The sequence below is a fragment of the Porites lutea genome, chromosome 2, assembly GCF_958299795.1.
Source record: "Porites lutea chromosome 2, jaPorLute2.1, whole genome shotgun sequence".
NCBI classification, from domain to species: Eukaryota; Metazoa; Cnidaria; class Anthozoa; order Scleractinia; family Poritidae; genus Porites; species Porites lutea.
This window is the reverse complement of record NC_133202.1, coordinates 23,422,676-23,442,748: the sequence shown is the minus strand read 5'-3', so window position 1 is coordinate 23,442,748 and position 20,073 is coordinate 23,422,676. Positions and strand designations below refer to the sequence as shown.

At 38.2% G+C, this 20,073-nt stretch overlaps 2 long non-coding RNA genes and 1 pseudogene across 6 annotated transcripts; 1 reads left to right on the top strand and 2 right to left on the bottom strand.

Moving 5' to 3' along the window:
• Positions 1–1,979: 1,979 nt before the first annotated feature.
• LOC140928066 (uncharacterized) lies at positions 1,980–5,281 on the bottom strand. 5 transcript variants are annotated; one of them, XR_012164608.1, is made up of 5 exons: positions 5,088–5,281; positions 4,826–5,017; positions 4,281–4,377; positions 4,054–4,205; positions 1,980–2,326 (listed from the first exon to the last, which is right to left on the bottom strand). It is a non-coding gene; the product is annotated as an uncharacterized lncRNA (long non-coding RNA). The 5 variants fall into 5 exon arrangements; XR_012164607.1 differs by having other exon boundaries at positions 4,054–4,152; XR_012164606.1 differs by having other exon boundaries at positions 4,054–4,149.
• On the top strand, positions 5,278–16,676 carry LOC140928065 (uncharacterized). The gene is made up of 3 exons (XR_012164603.1): positions 5,278–5,414; positions 7,407–7,471; positions 16,133–16,676. It is a non-coding gene; the product is annotated as an uncharacterized lncRNA (long non-coding RNA).
• On the bottom strand, positions 5,764–9,893 carry LOC140928063 (uncharacterized; annotated as a pseudogene).
• Positions 16,677–20,073: the final 3,397 nt, after the last annotated feature.

Below are 20,073 nucleotides of genomic sequence, written 5' to 3'. Positions count from 1 at the left end.
CGACCTTGTTGTGTTGAAACACTAAGTATACAAAGACTGAAGAAGGCTAAGAAGAGAATGGTTACTCCAAAATATGGATCAAAGCCTACATAGAGGTTAGTTGTTTTTCACGTTCTTTTTGTAAGAATTTAGTGCAAGGAGCAAACAATGTCTGTTTAATTACAGTACCACTACCACGACTGCCGTGTAAAGCTTATTCATAGCAAAGTATCTGTTTGGATAGCTCAGAATAAGGTGGATACTTCAGAATAAGAATGGCCAAAATATGGAAGTTTTGGCCATCTGGATTATTATTACTGAACTTCCAATATAAAAATGATTGTTACGTTTACAAAGAGGGTACAAATACAGTCAAGCATTGTGTAATTATGGCTCCGTTAATTCGAAGCTTGCTTATAGGATAGCAGCCCGGTGTAGGGGGGGTGGGGTGGGAGGGGTACTCGACCAATATTTGGGTGTAGGTGAGCCGCTGAGGGTTTGAAACCCATACCCTGTTTAGGGTAACACCCTCGACTTTAGTACCCAGATAGAACAACTCCCTCAGATGGGGACAAGGTTATCAAGCACACCTGTCAACTTGTACTTATCTTATTTAGACAAGGGTGCCAAGAACAATAACATTTATATTTATTCCAGTAAATGCTTTGGGTGATGACGTACTAAATATCTGCAAACATTTGCACTAAGACAAAATCGATCATGCATAAAACACCTTGTTTATAATTAGAACAGACTCACACCAATCATGCACACTGTTTAGGACAGACTTGCAGGAAATTGTATACCCTGTTTAGGACAGACTTGTGCCAAACTATATACCCTGTTCAGCACAGAGAGTACAAAAACCATACCCTGTCCAGCGGCACATCCCCATGGAGGCCATATAAGGGAGTACCCCCCCCCCCCCCCCCCCCCGCAGGGATAGCAGACAGTTGTTGAATCTATGGCTCAACATAAACTATTTCTGTTTTCTTATATATTATGGTTGATTTTTTTTTCACTTTTAAGTGGTAAGTTGCTGTTTAGTTTAGTGTGAGAAGAATGGGTACTTTATGAGATTGTAAAAACCAAAGTGACCCTCACAACCTGTGGGATACTCGGGTCAACCTTTTGGTGCGCTGGGTATCTGGCACAATTAGCCAACCAGAACCCAAATCCTTTTACAGTCTTTTCTATGACCAAAAGGCCCAATGTTAGCTACTTTTGGCAAATGTAAACTATGTGATTCCAAGATAGTCATTTTGTATTCCTGAATCTGCTGTGTGAACCTTTGTAATTTCCAGTCACATTGAAGGTGTTGAAAATGCAGCCCCTTTATTGTCCATCCTGTCATGAAATGTTGCCCCATCCACAGGTAGCCCAAACTCTGAAGGAGTTTGTTGGACTTTGAATTTATAAAAAAATGTATGACAACAAACAAAATACGTCCTAAATTCCATTTTTTGACAAAAATAGAAATGAGAATGACTTACCTTGTGTTTTTGTTTTGTTAAGCTAAAACGGCGTGGATATACCCTACTTCAATAATTATTATTTATTTATCAGTATTTTAGTTATTCATTTTGATATTAGGCAGGTACCACAAGGAAATGATTTGGTTGTTCCTTTTTAATTTAGATGATAGATAACTTTGTAGGTGATAATTATTTGTAATGCACTTAACTGGGGGCCTTTCTCTGCTACCAAAAGAAAATCTTTAACTTTTAAAACAAAAGGGTCAAAGCTTCTTTGCTGAATCAAGGCACTGTATCGTGGAACACAGTGCTTTTTAGAATTACCGCCAAAGTAGCAGCTTTATTTCCTGAAAGAATGATTATAATGGAAGCTTTATTTAATGCATGGTTAATTTCAAATTTTCAGGTGACTTTCCACCCCAGGTATAGAGGGTACATAAAAGCACATTGTGGAAGTGGAGAAAGAGTAAGAGGAAAGTAAAACAGAGGAAAGAACTGTGGGAAAAGGAAGAAATGAAAAAATGGTTGTAGAATTGTAAACAAACAACTTTATTTTTATAAAAGTAATAAACAATTTTTTGTACACATTTTATCAAATTCTTAGAGTGGTTTGTTTGTGGTTTTGAGAATTTTATTAACCAAATGGTCAAGCTACCCAGACATGCAACTGAGCAGCCAACTGCTTGGCCTCGATGAAAATTGTTTTTTTTTTCCTGTTTTCTTTTTTTCTTTTCTTTTTTTTCATTTTATTTGCTATTTCTCTTGAGGCCTTCTCCAATTTTCTTCATTTCTTTCTCCAACTGGTTTCTCTGTTCCTCACAAGCATTTGACTGCAATACCCTCCGGACCTCCAACTCCTCCTCCTGTTACAGCTGCAACATGGATATATGTTGTAGTGAATTTTTTATCTCAGTTAATTTTTTTTTCCATTGTTTTTGGGTATGGTAATGTATGCTAATGATTTTGAAACAAAGGAAAAACAAAAATTACCTGAAATAAAAATATTAACTGCAACATATACCTGCATGATCATTTTTATTCCATTTTAAATTTATGATAAGCTCACCATACTGAGTGAAAAACAAAAAAATAGCCCATCACGCTGGGAAAAAAAGTGCTAAAAATCGGCCACAAAATGTGTCCAAAGTTTGTTTAAAAATATGCGTGGAATGTCACAAATATCTCTTAAACTATAGAAGATAATGAGTTGAGACTTTCACTTTCTATTTGTCTTAAGTTTTTCTTTCAAATTCTACATTTTTTGGGTTAGTACTGCGCATGACCAAAAAGTCCATTTTGTGACGTCATCAGTTGTGACGTCACAAAAATGAAATTTGAGATTCCAAATCGGACAAGTTCTTTAATTTTATGTGCACTATATTTGTGCAAAGTATCACACTTTCAGGTTTAATTCTCTTGGAGGAGAAGTCTTTGGGAATTTTGATTTTTTAATTGGCCACTAGAGGGTCACGTGACTCTCTACCAACAAAACGCCTATTCCAAAATTTTCCTGGAGTGAAGTATTGTTGCCTGTATTAATTTCAGTGTCATGGCCTTAAAGGAAAGAAAGTTATAGCCCCAAGAACTCCAAAAATGTTTTGTGCCTATCACGCCCCCACTCAATCTTTTGGCCGATTTTTACCACTTTTTTTCCCAGCGTGCATAACCAGCTTAATGCTGAAGGTCTTGTCTCATCAGGAGCTCAAAAGGCAATCAAGGAAATAGGTAATAGGTCACAGGGAGGGGAAGAAAAACACCTTCCCCCCTCCCCCCTTGAGTGGAGGAAGGGGGAAGAAAAAGAAAAATAATTCATCCCAGGATCAACAGGATCTATTTCCACACTTTTCAACACCATGGTGGTACCACGTGGCTGAGGACTGTTGTCAGAAAGTTCAGTGTGGAATAGGGTATGGAAGGCAGAGAGTTTTGGTGAAAAAAAAAACAAAACAAAATCGAGTGCAAAAAAGCAACTATAAATAATTTTGCAAAAATCCTAATATTTAGGATAAATAATTTGAATTGATACTAGAGTTTCTTGTAAATGTAAAAAGATAGCAGGTGAATATGGGCGGGCTGGCAGAGGCCAGCAGTAGATCTAGGGAGGTCCCCGGCCCTCCATATTTCTAGATCAAATTGAGGACAACAGTGCCAAGAAAATTCTTTTCTAGATTGAGCTCCTCTGTACCTTAAGGTCTGAATGAGTGGTTCCTTCCTGCCACCTTAAGGTCTGGTGAGAATCCTCCCCCCCGCTGGCCCACCCCTCTTCTTATCTGAAGGTTATGATCTGCCACTGTAGGTTCCAGGTCCTATATCAGAGCTATACAGAGACACTACACTAATACAATCTGCAGGACTATTCTTTTTTTGTAACTTGAGCATATGTCTGCCTGCACTTGTAATAGTGATCACCAAGCTACAAGAAGTATGACCTGAAGTAAATTAGGGACCTGTCATTTATTAGAGGGGGGGCAGGGCTGGTGCAATTCCTTTTTTCCCAAGTGAACTTTTTTATGCCCTCCCCCAATTTCCTGCAGAAAAAAATGTAACCCTCCCCCTTGTATGGCCCAAAATAGTTATGACCCTCCCCACGCTAAATTACCTTGTGATGAAGGGAGGCGCCAATACGACATTCAGGAACAGGTATCTAAGATCACCTCATGCATTGAAGCAATATTGAGCAAGAACAATCCTGGTGCTGCTGGAAAATTTTACACGACCGATTATGTTCTTGTCCCAGCTGATTAGGTAATACTGAGGGCAAACATTATGAAGCTCAGTGAGTTACTAGAGAACATATTAGATATGGATAGACGCATTAAAGCTCACCTTAACACCCTGTTTCACTCAAAGACTGGTAATTTTATACGAGGAGAAGAGTATTCTAAATCGTTTGATGAAGCTGTTATTACAAGGCTTGATGAAGCTAAAAAAAGAGTAAACAGTGAATTGAAATATCTTAATGAGAAACTTGATCAATGCAAAGACATACTTCGCAGTGTGTTGCTGTTGAAAAACAAATCAAGAAAAAGACGTACATGTAGGGTTGTTGGGTAGTTCAGGTTGATCATTATGAAAGTTTAAAATGCTTACTGTGCAAGGGACTTGTTTGTTAAATAATATATTTTATTTGTTGATTTATTTTTATTTTAAGTGAACAGCAATGTTTGCTAAAAATGGTATGGCCCTCCCCAAAGCACAGCTTAAATTTTTGGTGACCCTCCCCTTTTTGGCTACATAAAATTTAATGACCCTGCCCCCAATTGCACCAGCCCTCCCCCGCCTCTAATAAATGACAGGTCCCTTATGTTTTTTTTACTATTGTTAACACTTGGAATCAACTAACCCATGAAATTACAAGATGGTTAACTGACCTTAACTGTATTTGTACCCTCTTTGTAAACGTAACAATCATGTTTGTATTGGGAAGTTCAGTAATAATAATCCAGATGGCCAAAACTTCCATATTTTGGCCATTCTTATTCTGAAGTATCCACCTTATTCTGAGCTATCCAAACAGATACTTTGCTATGAATAAGCTTTACACGGCAGTCGCGGTAGTGGTACTGTAATTAAACAGACATTGTTTGCTCCTTGCACTAAATTCTTACAAAAAGAACGTGAAAAACAACTAACCTCTATGTAGGCTTTGATCCATATTTTGGAGTAACCATTCTCTTCTTCGCCTTCTTCAGTCTTTGTATACTTAGTGTTTCAATACAACAAGGTCGTAAAGAGTCGGAGCGATTTGCCGAAAAATAATTTTATTCAGTTCCAGTCTCCGAGCGGATACCTGATTTTGGAGTATCCATTCTAGTCACGACCGTTTGCAAATGAATACTGATGGCGCAGCCGAGTTAATGTAATTTTTTTTTCGGGAAGACAGACTCTCGACTTTTTATATCCTCTTATTATTGGCAATCATTGATTGGAAGGAAACCCACGTGGATTGTCTAAATAAAGGTAAGCCTTACTCTATAGTTATACTGTAATACACGCCGATTCTTCGGGTACCACTCGATCCAAAAGATTACCGTTTTAATTTAAAGGGGCGCTTATGTTACTTTTTTAGACGATGCGAATCCGATACTTGTAGTGGCAGTTTTTTCCTGTTTCGCCTTACTGTAGGTGAATATGATCCCGTTGTTACTTACCCCTCTGTCCGTGTCTTCATGAAAAGTTTTATTTGTAAGGTAGGGAGCTAGAGAATTTCTTTGGGTTCAACAGAAACACACCAAGACAGTTAGAAAATGCTATGAAAAGCTATTGGAAGTCGAAGCTGAACATGATTTAGTTTTTGAGACATGGCAATAATTTTTTTTATTCAGAATGTGATCATAAAATAACTGTATTAAGTGGATAACTGAGTTTTCATCCTGGCGTGCCTCAAATAAGTAATTTTCTCCCGATTTAAGCTTACTGGGAAGCAAATGTTGTTCACATATTTTCTAACTTACGGTTATGGGAGTTTTCTTTGACACACATGTATATCATTGAAAATATTTGTTAAAATATATATCTTATATTTGTTTGTAAAAATAAGTTGGCTCTATATTTACAAAAAATAAAGTGGCACAAATGTAGTTCACATGACTGTGTTGTGCAAGTTAATGTTCATAAGTGAACAGTTATTTTCCAGTACTTCAAAAGTTCTTTACACAAGAGCATATTTTTGTAAACCGAGTATTGCACCTTGTTTCTTCTTACTTCTTCTAAACCTGGTTCAGAACAGTCATGGCTGAGGTAATATTGTTTTTCCCATTCTTTGTGTTGTTTTTTAAGGGAGGTGTGATGAGCCAGTATTTGAGTCTGGACTGGAGCAAGAAGGCTTTCTGATTGTATGATTCTGGTACAGTCACCTTTTTGGTCGTACAATCTAATGATCCTGTGTGGGATAACAACAGCATCATCATTCAGGCATTTCCTCCAGCACTGCTCAAGGTGTTGTTCTTCTTTTGTAAGATCACTTGACCTGAAGTGGTGAAGCCTTGGTCCCTGGGGTCTAGTACTTGGCTCATCAGGGTCATCCAAGAATTCCACTCCAGACAAGTTCTGGCACCACCAGACACCTTCGCCACAGACAATGAAGTCACTGATGCTTTGTAAATGGGCTTGGTACTCCTTGGGGTTATTGATGATAAAGCGATTAGGTACTGTTGTGTTGGGGAATGGTGGTAAAGTGCTGTAGTATTTCGAAATCTGTGATTCCTGCACTTTAACAGCATTGCCTTGTTTAGTTTCCGCAAGTTTCTGTTCTGCTTGAAGGCGGATCAGGCTTGGGGTGATGATGTCACCAGGTCTCCTGCAGGTCAATCTGGTGACACCTTGCAGAATATTGAAGTGCCTTTCTTCCTCTTCGGTGTTGGTTGACTTTGCTGAGATAATCCTACTCTGCTTGACAGCATGAGCTGTAAGAGAGTGCCAGTATCTGCCATAGAACTTTCTGCTTGTTAAGGACTTTGGTTGCCCAATGACCTCTTTGCATGTCATGGCATGGGTAAATGCTTGATTGAGAAGACGTAGCACTAAATTTGGGGAGCGTGATTGGGCTGGCAAGTAGAGAAGCTTACTGAGCTCTGTAAGGGAATCCAGGGGTGTCTGTATTTTGGGCCTTACTTTTCCTATTAATATGAGATAATAACATGAAACAGTCAATAGTGCAGTCATTACAGGTAGCCTACCTTGTTTAAGTGCTGTTAGTTATTATTTTATTACCAGTCAGGCAATTTTGATTGCCTGACTATAATATGTAGTCAGGCAATTATTGTTTTTTTTATTATTATTATTATTAGATCTTCCCTATTACAGTGTAAATTAAATGTTTTGATAATTACCTCTTAAGTACTGAGCCACTATGACAGCTGCAAGTCGATAATCACAACCACGTAGCTTTTCCTTTCCACCAAATGAGCACTCAATGATGTAATGAAATGCAATTTTTTCATCTTTTTCTAGGTGTGAAGGCAATTCAGTGAGAACATTGGCAATATGTTCTTTAACATCATGGAGAGGCTCTGTAGGTAAGACTTCATAGTTTCCTGTTTGAAAAATAAATTTCATTATATTATGATTGTGAATAGCCAACAGGTCAATTTCCTGTCACTTGCTAATTCAAAATTCCAATTCGATCAGGAATCAGGTAGACGAAGAACCACTCTGTGGATGTGCTACATGTACCTCCAAATCATTATTTATTTATTTAATTTTATGCTTAGTATGTTTCTGTGAAATATTTGCTTCATTCATCTTGAATGGCATGCCTTATAATTAGTTGGGTGTACCTTATATAATTAAGTCAATCGACCATGGTAAACAATATTTAGGCGTTTTTTTGGTATTTTTTTTTACGTCATTCTTTTACAATCCAAATGTTATTATTTTGATTTATGTAATAATTAATTATATTGCACACTTCATAATGATCATAATGGTCATTATAGATTTATGTGCAGTAACATTCACAATATATACCCTGCTCCTACCCAGAACATTAATTTTAAAGCTGACAAAAAAATCATTCAGGTTACTAGACACCTGTTTGTTGATATTTACAACATTTGTATTAGACAGTATGCAATGCCTACCTAAAGCAAGGTCTGCTAGTTTTTTCTCTTGGTCAAAGAACATCATTGCAGGCACCCGTTGAATTCCACCAATGTTTTCTTTGAGAATTTCCTGAAGCTCTTTCTTTTGTCCTTTGCTTTCAAGGCCCCGGGCTCTGCACTCATCTCGCAACTCTTCTAAACGAAGATCTTTAAATGGCTTTAAAGCAGCATTCCTTTTTTTTTTTCCAGCAGACCCCTGTAGAACTTTTTTTAGCCGTTCTGAGAGAGTAATGTGAGGTCTTGAAAAAGAAACTGCAAGATCTTTGTACATCCTTGCATCACCGCTACAACTGGCACATCCAGCATTTCCACCTTTCTGTTCACCAGCCTCAAATTGTTGCTGGGGGCCATCACCATGAAAAAAACGCACTATGTCAGTAATCTCGACTCCATTTGATGTGGTTATTTTGATATCCAGACTCTGTAAACAGTCCTTTCTGGTGTTAATGTAGGCTAGCTGATCAACTTCAGAGAACCCGCATCACCCCAGGATATAGACATGAGGTCTTTCAACGACAGACTGCACATCAATGTCCCCTTTGCCATTAGCCTTCATTTCTTCATTGGTGAAGTATTCTCTATTTTCCAATTGGCCATAATACACTCTGTTTGCCCCCCAAATTCTGCATAAACCATTGTTTTTAAATGCTCCTGGGAGTATTGCATTTTCCCAAGAGCATTTTAAGACAATAAGTTATGCAAAATTTGGGGGGCAAACAGAGTGTATTATGGGCAATTGGAAAATAGTCAATAGGGCCTCATCATAAACTGAATTAACTGTCAGTAGAAGGTGACCATGGTTGAGCAAGGTTGAGTTGTCTCCCCAAATCATAAGGTGCCGCTTTCTTCCCATTGCTTTTAGTCGCTCTTTAGCCTCAATTTCACTTTCTTTCCCTGTTGTTGCATCCTCACCAAGCTGCATAAGTCTGGTTCTGACTTTAGCATTTGTCATGGAAGTATAGTAGTCATCACTTTGAATTCGTAGTAAACCCAGTGATTCATGCTCTTTAAGCATGCATGTCCTTATTTCTAGGAGAGGAATCTTACGGCCAGACACAGTAAATCTTTCTGTCTTGATTGTACCTTCCTTTGTCAGTAACACCTTTTTGTATGTTTGGGGGACAATCATTTCACCAAGAACAAACTCACCACTTTCAATTTTGCTCTAAAGAATAATAAAACACAACATGAATATTAAATAGATGTATGTAATGCCTGAGAGTATTTTGCACAATTATGTGACCTACAGCAGTACAGTGTAGGGGAAACTGGAAAAGGAACCTTTGAAAATCGACCTCTCCAAATTTGGGAATCTCTCCCTTAAGACCTGGGCTTAAATATAAATTGTGGAGTAATACAAATGTACATGTACGGTTATATTTTGATTTATTCATGACTGTTCTCCGTGAGAAATTGGCCCTAATAATAATTATTAGAACTCCGCATCTTTATGAGATCTATCATGACAAGTCTTGGAAATAGATTGCAAGCTTCATCTACGTGTACATGTACAATTCAGTAGAGATTCTTGGACATTGAGAGTAAAGTAAAAAAAATCTATTTAAATTCATATTTTATGCATGCATTACATGTATACTGACCACTAAGGTTTCCCTTATTTCATCATTTGTTCTTGGAACTGGTACTGAAATCTCTCCCCCTTTCATTCGCAGTATTTTCCGTCTGGCTGCAGGTTTTTGCTGTCTGAATTGGGGGAATCTGGATTACTGCACTCCTTTACTTTCCAGGAACTCCTTAATAACCATATTTCCCACTTTTGTTTTTTCCATCACACCATATTGACGGGCAAGTTCTGAGTAATTGATCTGAAAAAGAAGTAATATATAGATTTAGCCAGGGCTAAAAGCGAAGCTCCCGTTAATAAATTCATAATTTAACTCAAACAATAAACTTGTAATCCACAGATCAGGGCACATTCATTTGACTTTTGAGGCAAAGGCTAAGTGATTTTAGAGAAAAATAATTTGACAGTCCAAAAGTGAAACAGCTTTTACATCGAGTTATTAAATAGTCTTATTTGTACACCCAAAAATTGCAATCATGTTCGACCACAGTAGATTAGGCCTGGAAAACAAATAGACCTATTCGTGTATTGTATTTGCATTAGCTGTTGCATCATAATGTGGCATTCACCAGTCTCTCCAACATTGCTCCGTTAGAGAGACTATGGATAATTGGACAACCCCGAAATATGATTTTAAGAAACACACGCGCCACGATAGTCCTTGGTGGCAGCCAATTTACACGTTGCATTCCTCTGTCTAAAAGAGAGGCCAAAATAAAAAATCAGGCCGGATTTTTTGTGTTCGACAAGTTTATAGTTTACTAGTTAATCATAACTATAACAAAATTGTCAAATCTGATTGGCTTTCAACTCCACTGATTTCAGCCTTAATTGGACAGTTTAATAGGACAGTACGCGTCATGCCTAAGTAATTGGACAGTACGCGCCATCACGCGCGCGTTTAAATGGCTTTTTTTTTTCACTGCTAGCAAAACAAAATTTCGAATTTCTTGTGTTTTGATTTTAAAAATACCCTATTATATCACAAATTTTGTTAAAGTTATGATTAATTGGTAACAGAACTTCGTGTCGTCCAATTCGGTCTGTAATCATACTCGTGATTAAACAAATCGGACTCCCGCTACGCGGTCTTCCGATTTTGTTAATCACTCGTATGATTACAGACCGAATTGGACGACACGAAGTTCTGTTACCAATTAATCATAACTTTAACAGTACTCTGAGGCCCTTTTTTTTATCATACAGACCTCGGACAGAATTTGTTCCTTTTTGCCCCATTTAAACCTATAATTCTGCAGTTTTTCACAATTTTGCAAGAGAATTTGCACTCATTCAATATCCAGGACGATCAAAGCACGCACCTCCTTTGCACAACAAATTATAGCATTGAATTATAAAACGTTGTCATGAAGAGAATTCTCAGACAATGCCGGGAATTTTTAGTTAGAAAAATATGGTCCTATGTGATATGCAGGGTAATAATTACGGGCTTTTAATGAAAACGATAAAAAAAATTCCCAAAATCACCTTTTCGACCAGCCGGACGGGTTCTCACTTTTGACAGGCACCAAATTTGCAGTGCGACTAATAGAGTTACCATTTACGCTTCAACATGATAGAGAAATTGTTATGTTTAGGTTTTATTTCCCTTTATTTATTAAACTGTGTATGGTTTTGTTATGTGTAATCTTTAAAAGCGAGTAACATTTACGCGCGGCGTTTTGAGTATTCCTGCATGCGATGTTTATGTTCGACTGGAAATAACCAGCGATAAAAGCTGCGAGAGGGACTACTAACAATCAATAAAATAAATATAATTCGGCGAAACATGTACAGAGACAATAATTTTCATTCACGAAGAGAAGTATTGAGAGTAAAGTGTCTCTGAAAATCATGAGTGAGGTAAGCATAAACTTATTTATGTTTTAAGCCCGCTCCCGGTGTTTGCTCTTTTTCAAAATGAACTCGAGGCAAGGAAATCGCTCAGAGCTTTCTGTTTACAGCCAAAAGCATAACTAAATAATCTTTTCTTTGAATTTGCGATCAAAAAATGTCTAAAGGCTTTTTAAACCTGATACTTCTGTAGGTTAGATCATTGCTCGTGTATAAACTGAAGCCGTACGCTCGACTTCAGTAAACCGAAAAAAAAAACACATCAAAGACAATAATTGCTCAGGCTTACCAGTCGAGATGCTGCTTCTGAAGGTCATCAAGTGTTCCAGAATCGCTTGAGACATTTCAACTCTCTTACGTCTCAAGCAAGGGCAAGTGAGGAAGCTCATTTTTGAAAACGGTGCCATCCGAAATCGGCAAGCGGTGCATTTGTCAACAAAAAGCGCAATAAACAAACCAGCCATAAATTACAGAACAATCTTGATAGCAGCTGTATTTCATTTTGTACACCAAGTAGAAAAAGACAGTTTAAAACATCACAAGATGAGACAAAACTCTGTCAACTCCAGTTTTCAGTAAGCAAGTTTCCAGACGCTGCATTAATTTTCCGCATGAACTCACCTGTCAAATTTTGACCAATCAGAACATAAGAATTGGACGTAGAGCGTGATCAACGCGTGACAGTGAGAAAAGTCAAAAGCGATTGCCTTCCCTGCATGTAAATGTAAAAGCCGGTTGAATTTTCGCGTCCGAGGTCAGTTCGAAATCAACATTTTAAAAGTGCTAATCATGAACACGACTTATTTCATATGCATTTTAAAAAAAATTAACTTGAGCCTGCGATCATTCGAAAAGTATCAACTTGTCAGCGAATACCTTCAAAAAAACACTCAAACTCAGTGGGTCGATACCTGAGCCCGCGATACTGGTCAGCAGAAACACTATTTTGACAGCTGTCAATTAATCAAAACATAGATGTACAATATCAGGTTGCAGGCCCCCAAACTAGCTAGAAAGTGTGATATTAAACATTGGTATGCCTGTGGTGCGGACGGACGGAAGGTCGGGTGGTCGGTGTACAGTCACGTGATTGCCGAATTTTCTAGGATGGATAGATTTTCTAAGCTATGGGGCTTCGAATTGAGCCCGTGATCAAACCTTTAAACACTACCTGACCTCAGTGGATAGAAAAATGAGCCCGCGATACACTCAGGTGATGATGGTCAGCATATACTCTAGTTTGACAGCTGTCAATTAACCTTCATTAGAATGGCGAATATTCGAATTAACAGACTACGAGTGTGAGTAAGACATATCCGTCCAGCATGTAGTGGAAAATGCCAGGTCGTGTACCTGAGCGAACCTGAGCCCACGTTATTAGTTTTCTGATAGTGGTCTGCACATGTCCCATTTTGACAGCTGTCAATTGACCTTAATTTGGCTTGCCAATATAACTTTAAACGACTGTCAGCCAACTGACAACCTTGCCCGGCGTAGTTTCGTTTTTATGTTGAATTGGTAAGTGTGACATATTATATCAGCTTATATGAAGGGGCAAAACGACTGGTCTTTCATCTGCGCCCGCGAGATGGCCATGTGATAATTGTCAGGGGATGTCTGATTTTGACAGCTGTCAACCTAATCGTACTCATACGGATGGTTTACATAACTAAGAGGCTAGTCAAGTTGTGCAAGATCTATTGTGACATTTGACATCGGCTTACATGAAGTGTGTGTACGGGTAGGCGTAGCTACGTCATAACCAAATTTTCTCGGATGGATAGTTTACCAAATTTTCTTACCCATGGTGCTCCGCTGCGCGCGCGCGAGAGCTCCGCTAATAATTATAGCGGGAATCCCGCGCGCGCGAAGCGCGCGTGGGACAGAGCCCCATACTCATGGAATATGGTCAACCTCTTTTCGTTTGGTCGTCACGTGATTGACCGAGCGTACGTACGTACATACGTACGTAGCGTCTACAGATTGTACGGGTGGGGTAGGGGAGACTATCAAAAGGAAGGGAGGGGTGTCTCAGGCGTGTCTTGGCAGGTCCACATCTTTAATATAGGATTTTAGGACATTCACAATATGGTCAATTGACAGCTGTTAAAACAGGATAGCCACTGACCAGTATCCCATGACCATATCGCGGGCTCATGTGTCAACTCATCGAGGTGACGTGATTTATTTGGAAGCTGTCCGCTGACCAGTTAATTGTTTTACTAGATCGCGAACAATGTTCAATCTCATACTTTTACTAGTTAAACTGATAATGCACACATATTGGACATCAATGTTTTGATCAATTGACAGCTGTCAAAACAGGGTACCCGCTGACCAGTATCACTTGACCGTATCGCGGGCTCAGGTGTCGAGCCATCGAGGTCAAGTATTTTTTTGAAGTTATTCGCTGACAAGTTACTAGTTTTCAAGTGATCGCAGGCTCAAGTTCAAGTTTTTTCTAAATTCATATGAAATATGTTGTGTTTATGTGCTACACAATTAAAATTTTGATTGCAAACTGACCTCGGACGCGAAAATTCAGCCAGCTGTTACAGGCAGGGAAGGCAGTTGCCTTTGACTTTTCTCACCATCGTCACGCGTTGGTCACGCTCTACGTCCAATTTTTATGCTCTGATTGGTCAAAATTTGACAGGTGAGTTCATGCGGAAAATTTATGCAGCATCTTGAATCTTGTTTACTTTGACAGCGGAAGCTGGCAGAGTTTTGTGTCAACTTGTGATGTTTTTAACTGTCTTTTTCCACTGGATGTGCAAAATGAAATTCAGCTGCTATCAGGAGTCCTCTGTTATTCATGGCTAGTTTGTTTATTGGGTTTTTGGTTGAGGAATACGTCGCTTGTCAAAGTCGGAAATCCGATTTCGGATAGCATCGTTTTCGTTTTCACCTTGCTTGATGCGTAAGAGGATTGCAAAGTCTGAAGCGATACTGGCTTTTCTTGATATCTTTCAGGAGCTGCATCACGAATGGTAAGCCAGAGAAATTATTGTATTTGATGTTTGTTTTTTTGGATCTAATTTAATGAAGTCGAGCGGAGTTTATGCCGTCATTTAGTTTATGCACGTTTGTAAGATTTGAGACAATGATCTGACCGAGTATCAGGTTTGATATGAGCTTACAGAACTTTAAAAAGCCTTTAGACAGTTTCTCACCGCAAATAGAAAGAAAACGTTCCAAAGAATATTTAGTTATAATTCTGGCCGGAAAAGAAAGCTTTGAGCGATTTTCTTGCCTCGAGTTCGTCTTTGAAAAAAGCAAACACTGGGAAGCCGGCTTAAAACATAAACTTAAGCTTGAAGCTTGAAGACTCAGGATTTTTAGGGATACTTTAATACTTGTCTTCCTGAATGAAAATTGTTGTTTCTGTATATGTTTCACCGAATTATATTTCTTTTGTTGATTGTTAGTAGTCTCTCTTGTAATTTTAATCGCTGTGCCGATTGTTTTCAGTCGTTCAGTGAACATCGCTTGCAGGAGTACTCAAAATGCCACGCGTTAATAAACCATTAAATAAAAAATAAACAGAATAAATTCTTTATAATGTTGGAGCGTAACTCCGTTAATGTTCATTCAAACACTCGCCACAGCTCGCGCTACAAAAGTGAGAATCGGATGGCCGTATAGGTGATTTTGGAAATTTTTTTAACAGTTTATGAATATTGAATGAGTGCAATTTGTACTGTGAAATACTGCTTTCTGTCCGAGGTCTGCCGGTATGATAAAAACAGTGCCTCATACTACTGTGTCACCTCAGATGTGATGTATAAATGGTATAAAAGGTTGGTTTACACGCACCCAGATTTGTTGACAAGATTTTGCAAAGTAAACTTGTCGAACGCAAAAAAAGTTAGCCTGATTTTTTTTTCCCACTAATTAATCTACGGTGATCAAGAGCCATTATGGCTCTTAAATGTGATCGAAGATGATTACCAGTTTTTGGGTGTACATATGAGGCTATCAACTCGATGTAAGATTTGGTTCACTCTTGGGCTGTTTGCAAATTATTTTTCTCTAAAATCAGGTAGCCTTTCCCTCAAAATCCACATAAATGTGCTCTAAAGTTAACTGAATTGTGGAATCCGAATACAAGTTTATTGTTTAATTTAAATTATAAATTTATTAATGGGAGCCACGCTTTTAGCCCTGGCTAAATCTATATATTACACCTTTCACTCATAAATTTCTCTCAGTCCTGTTATATTCACGTTTATTTTGCCTTCAGGGTAGTGACTTTTCTAAGTGCAACTTTGTGAGTGTAGCTTTGTGATTAGGTCTACCTATTGCTTAAATAAACTTAACATGACCGTATTATTAATAGTATACTGCTTTAGTTAATTGTTTACAAATATTATAATTCTAAGTTTATCATTATAATGATGAAGTACTGTTTTTTTTTTTTTATATTTCACAAATTAATTTTTGAAATATTTAAACATACACATGAACAGGGTACATCATACTGTGTTCATATTACCTACTAATGCAAAGATGGTACATTAATATTATTTTATTAATTTGTCAGGCCTGAATGTGGCTTTTTACCATGTATATATTTTTAAAATTGTGTCTGTTTTACTCACCCTTTCTCCATCACTCATTTTGTTTACTTTCGCCAGGAGCCCGTCTTTTTCAAAGTCAAGATCTTCTGGCCTTGGAGAGTGCCTTTTCTTCTTACGTTGACCTTCTTCTTCCTGTTGCTTCCTTTTATTGGCCCTTTGTTCTGCATCTCCTGGACTTTCAAAGAAAAGTGACAACCGCTGTTCCTGTCGCTGGCTGTACGTCTGTCTGCAAGAAAGCATGGTGTCGCAGTCCTTTTCTGACCATTTCTCTTAGATGCAACTCTTGTCAACTCTGGACTTTTTTCTCCTTTCCTTTTTCATTTCAGCATGTGATTTTTTGTCTTGAAGACCTAACTTAGGTACATTGGTTTGTGCCTTCGCAAATGTTACCCGAATGTTTTTTAAATGGGGCATGGATTTTTTCATAAATCTGTGAAGTGACAGTTTTTAAAGCCTTTTTTGTAACCTTCACATTTCCACGGCACGATGGTTTAAGGACACGACTCTTAATGATCTCCTGAATTCCTTGTTGTGTTATAGAGATTTCTTTGAAATTCCACATGGGAAATAAAGATTGAAAAGGAAAGTGATGAGTATAACAAGCCTCGCAATTTGTGCGAGTGTGTTGCTTCTTTTCGTAGCCGCTCAGTTTTTCCCAGTTGCTGGGGCTGAAATGTTCTGTGTATTTATCCTTGTTAGTTTTTAGCTTCCATTTTCCAAAATGGTGTACAAGGCTCTTGGAGCGCTTGTCATAAGAATGCTTGTCTACCTCATATCGCTCTAGGTGTCCTTCAAAAACTGTAAGGTACTTTTTTAATCTGATGTCTTGGTCGTACTCCACCTTTGGATTTGTGAAGCTGTGTTTGACTGCAACTCGCGCAAATCCACATCCAAAGAAACACGCCATTTATAGCGCCAAGACTAACAGCACAGCCACTTCTTGCTGATGGAATTGTGTAAGGATTGCTGCTTTCTTTTTGAAATTCACTTTTAGACCAAGCCAATCGCGTATGAAACTTTGATATAGAAAACCTTGAGATAATTGCAATCTTTGTAGAAAGAGCCTACATCTGCATACATCAGAAACGGATCGTTGCTTACGAATTAGGTAGAAAGGACAACGAAGGCTCATATTAAGCTGTATGCAATAATCATGAAATTTATTTTATAAACAGGCAACACCAATATACATATACAAGAAGCATTTCTTTGCAATTTATATAGACATTTATTCTCACCTTTTCACTTAGAAACACGAAAATATACATTATTTAGACCACTTTACTATTAGAAGAAGTACCCATTCTGATTTTCCAGAGTCTTCAGTTAATGTTTGTGCGATAAAACCGGCGATAACAACGGAAAATGACTCAAACTTCGACCAGATCGATCCTTTTTCGTCCGCCATTTTCTATCTTGGAACCAGGCCTGATATCGAATCATTGATCCTATTGGCCATTTCGTGTCCGGGGCAACGGAAATTATCGTTCCCAGCTTACGTTTTCAGTCAACTACTCGGTCAATATGGCGAATTCAAGATGGCTGACAACAGTCTCAAGAGGAATGTATTTTCTAAAACGGCAACACTTTTTACATTCGCTGCCCAGCTGTAACCTCCAAATACGTCTGTATCATACTGTCTTCCATATTTCTGTGCATGGCCTTTTCAAAAAATCAATCCATTTGGCTTTCAAAGTCGCAAAAAATGATCGTTTTATTGTATGTTTTTGGATTGGCTGGAAACTGCTTCCAAACCACACATTATTTCTTAAAAGGCCAAGCACAGTTTAAGAGTTTAAGTATCCTTCATTTCAAAAGTATCATTGCATATGTTAAGGGTTAAGGAAAAAGCGTTGCCATTTTTCGTTGAAAATGGTCTATTTTTCATCGTCTGTCGGCCTTCCTTAAACGTCTATTACGTGACTAAATCACGTGATCTTTTAACAGAGTAACCGGAATTTTGAATACTTTCAGTGGACCAAATTTCGTTTGATTTTATTGAAACGTCTTTGAACAGCATTAATTTCTTTTAAAAAAATGCATTTTTCAGTCTGGGCCCATGCCTTAATTTACCTGAGAGGCTTCAACAGTATAAAATTGGATTACAATAGTTCGAAGTATACATAGAGAAATCTGCCATTTCGGTCAGTAAAAGGACCAAAAAGGGGGACACGCATTTTGTCATGTTCTAGTGATTTATTACTATTCGCTCTTTGCACTTCTCCTAAAATACACACCGTTCCCCACCTTCCCCCCCTCCCCCGGGTCCCCCAAAAAAGGGTTTTGGAAAATTTTCAAACGTGTTATGGGAGATGTGCAAATGTGTCCCCCCCCCCCCCCCCCCCCCGGCTGGGTTTCAGTCCAATATGCCAAACATTCTTTGAAGTTCTACAAGGGGTCCCCCGGTACTGAACTCCCCTCGGAATATTTGAAAAAAACAAGAGCTCTTCAACACTTTCGCCACATAGCCATTCTACATTTCCTGATGACTGACATTTCCGTAACACGAAGGGCTGCTAAGATTAATAGGCTCTCTCAAATCTTGGAGTCATCTTTTTTAATTACTTTTTTTCTTTAACTTGGCGTAAAATGAAGCAATTGCGTCAGTGACAAAGAGGTCTAGTCCCCATTCCATAGGTAATCTATCTTAATCCACCTTGAAATATTCAAAATCAAATAACACACACTTTGCATTTAACTCATTCGTCTGTCTTTTTGAAAATCTAGTTGTGCGTTAATGTGGCTTAATTTATATATTTCTGGTGTCAGACACGAGCAATTGTCGTCAGCTATTATACTGACGATCTTAAACCAGTTTAGGTCTGAAAAAGAAGGCAACAATGCGCATTTTTTCGAGCATGATACCCAAGAATTTCAATCAACAAAATTCCACAAGTTTTTAATTACAGCCTCGTCAGTTTTAATCAAATGGTGTAAATTCTGCTCCTAGTACCTAGGACTAATTCTAAAACATTGATTCATTATTATTCACTGATTATTCACCCTTGACTCGTTTATGCATGAATGAAGCCTGCGGTGATATCAGCTGGCACGCGATGTGATGATATTGACCTCCTAAAGCAATTATAAAATCTAGTTGCATGGATTGTTAGTGCCAATAATACTTATTTGTTACGTTTTTTAGAGATAAAAGGCAGATAAAAATCAATAACTAACTTAAACTAAAACCCTCCCAGAAGAAAATTCAAATTATGAGAGAAATATACACAAGGCAAAATGCACATATCCTCTTCATCAACCAAACGTGAAACATGGTGATCAAAGGACTGAGCTGGAATGGATACACATGAGAAAAAAAGCAATGTTCGGCACCGAGTCATCAGTGAAACGACACGCTAGCTAACACGAAAATGTTGCAATCTAGCTCTGTTGATTACATACCGTACTAATTTGCGGACTTGTCGAAAAATCGATGGCAAGTTTGGTCCGCGTTGTCTCTGATGATGCCTTCCAGTTTGTTCTGTCGTCTTGGCGTGACGGTCGGTGCTGCTGATGATGTGTGACATTGTAATAATTTATCATTAATTAGTGAAACCTAATTCGGTGACACCCCAATTATAACGTTCGTTACAGCGAGCAATGTTTTAGACTTTACACACTTACTTATCCCGGAGTGACTGATATACTTTTATTTGAGCAACACCCTATGTCTATACGACGGTCTATTATTTTCATGGGATAACAGCTTGCGCTTCTTTGTAAACGGCAGTAATTTTAAAATGTAGGTATACTATTAGACAAGTGCTATATAAATATATCATTCATTACGCTAAAAACAACGAGTAATACAATACACTGTAACAAAGTAAGCAAGTAACAAGCTTTGCCGTGACAACGTGAGAACAGCGCCGTGACTTGTCTCAGTAGCCCTTTTTGGTCAACAAGATTTTTTTTTGTCTAGAAACCTTGCTGGGCAGGATATTTCTTTTCACTTCTCAATTGTTCTCTGCAGGGTAATTTTTTCCCTTCTTATTTCT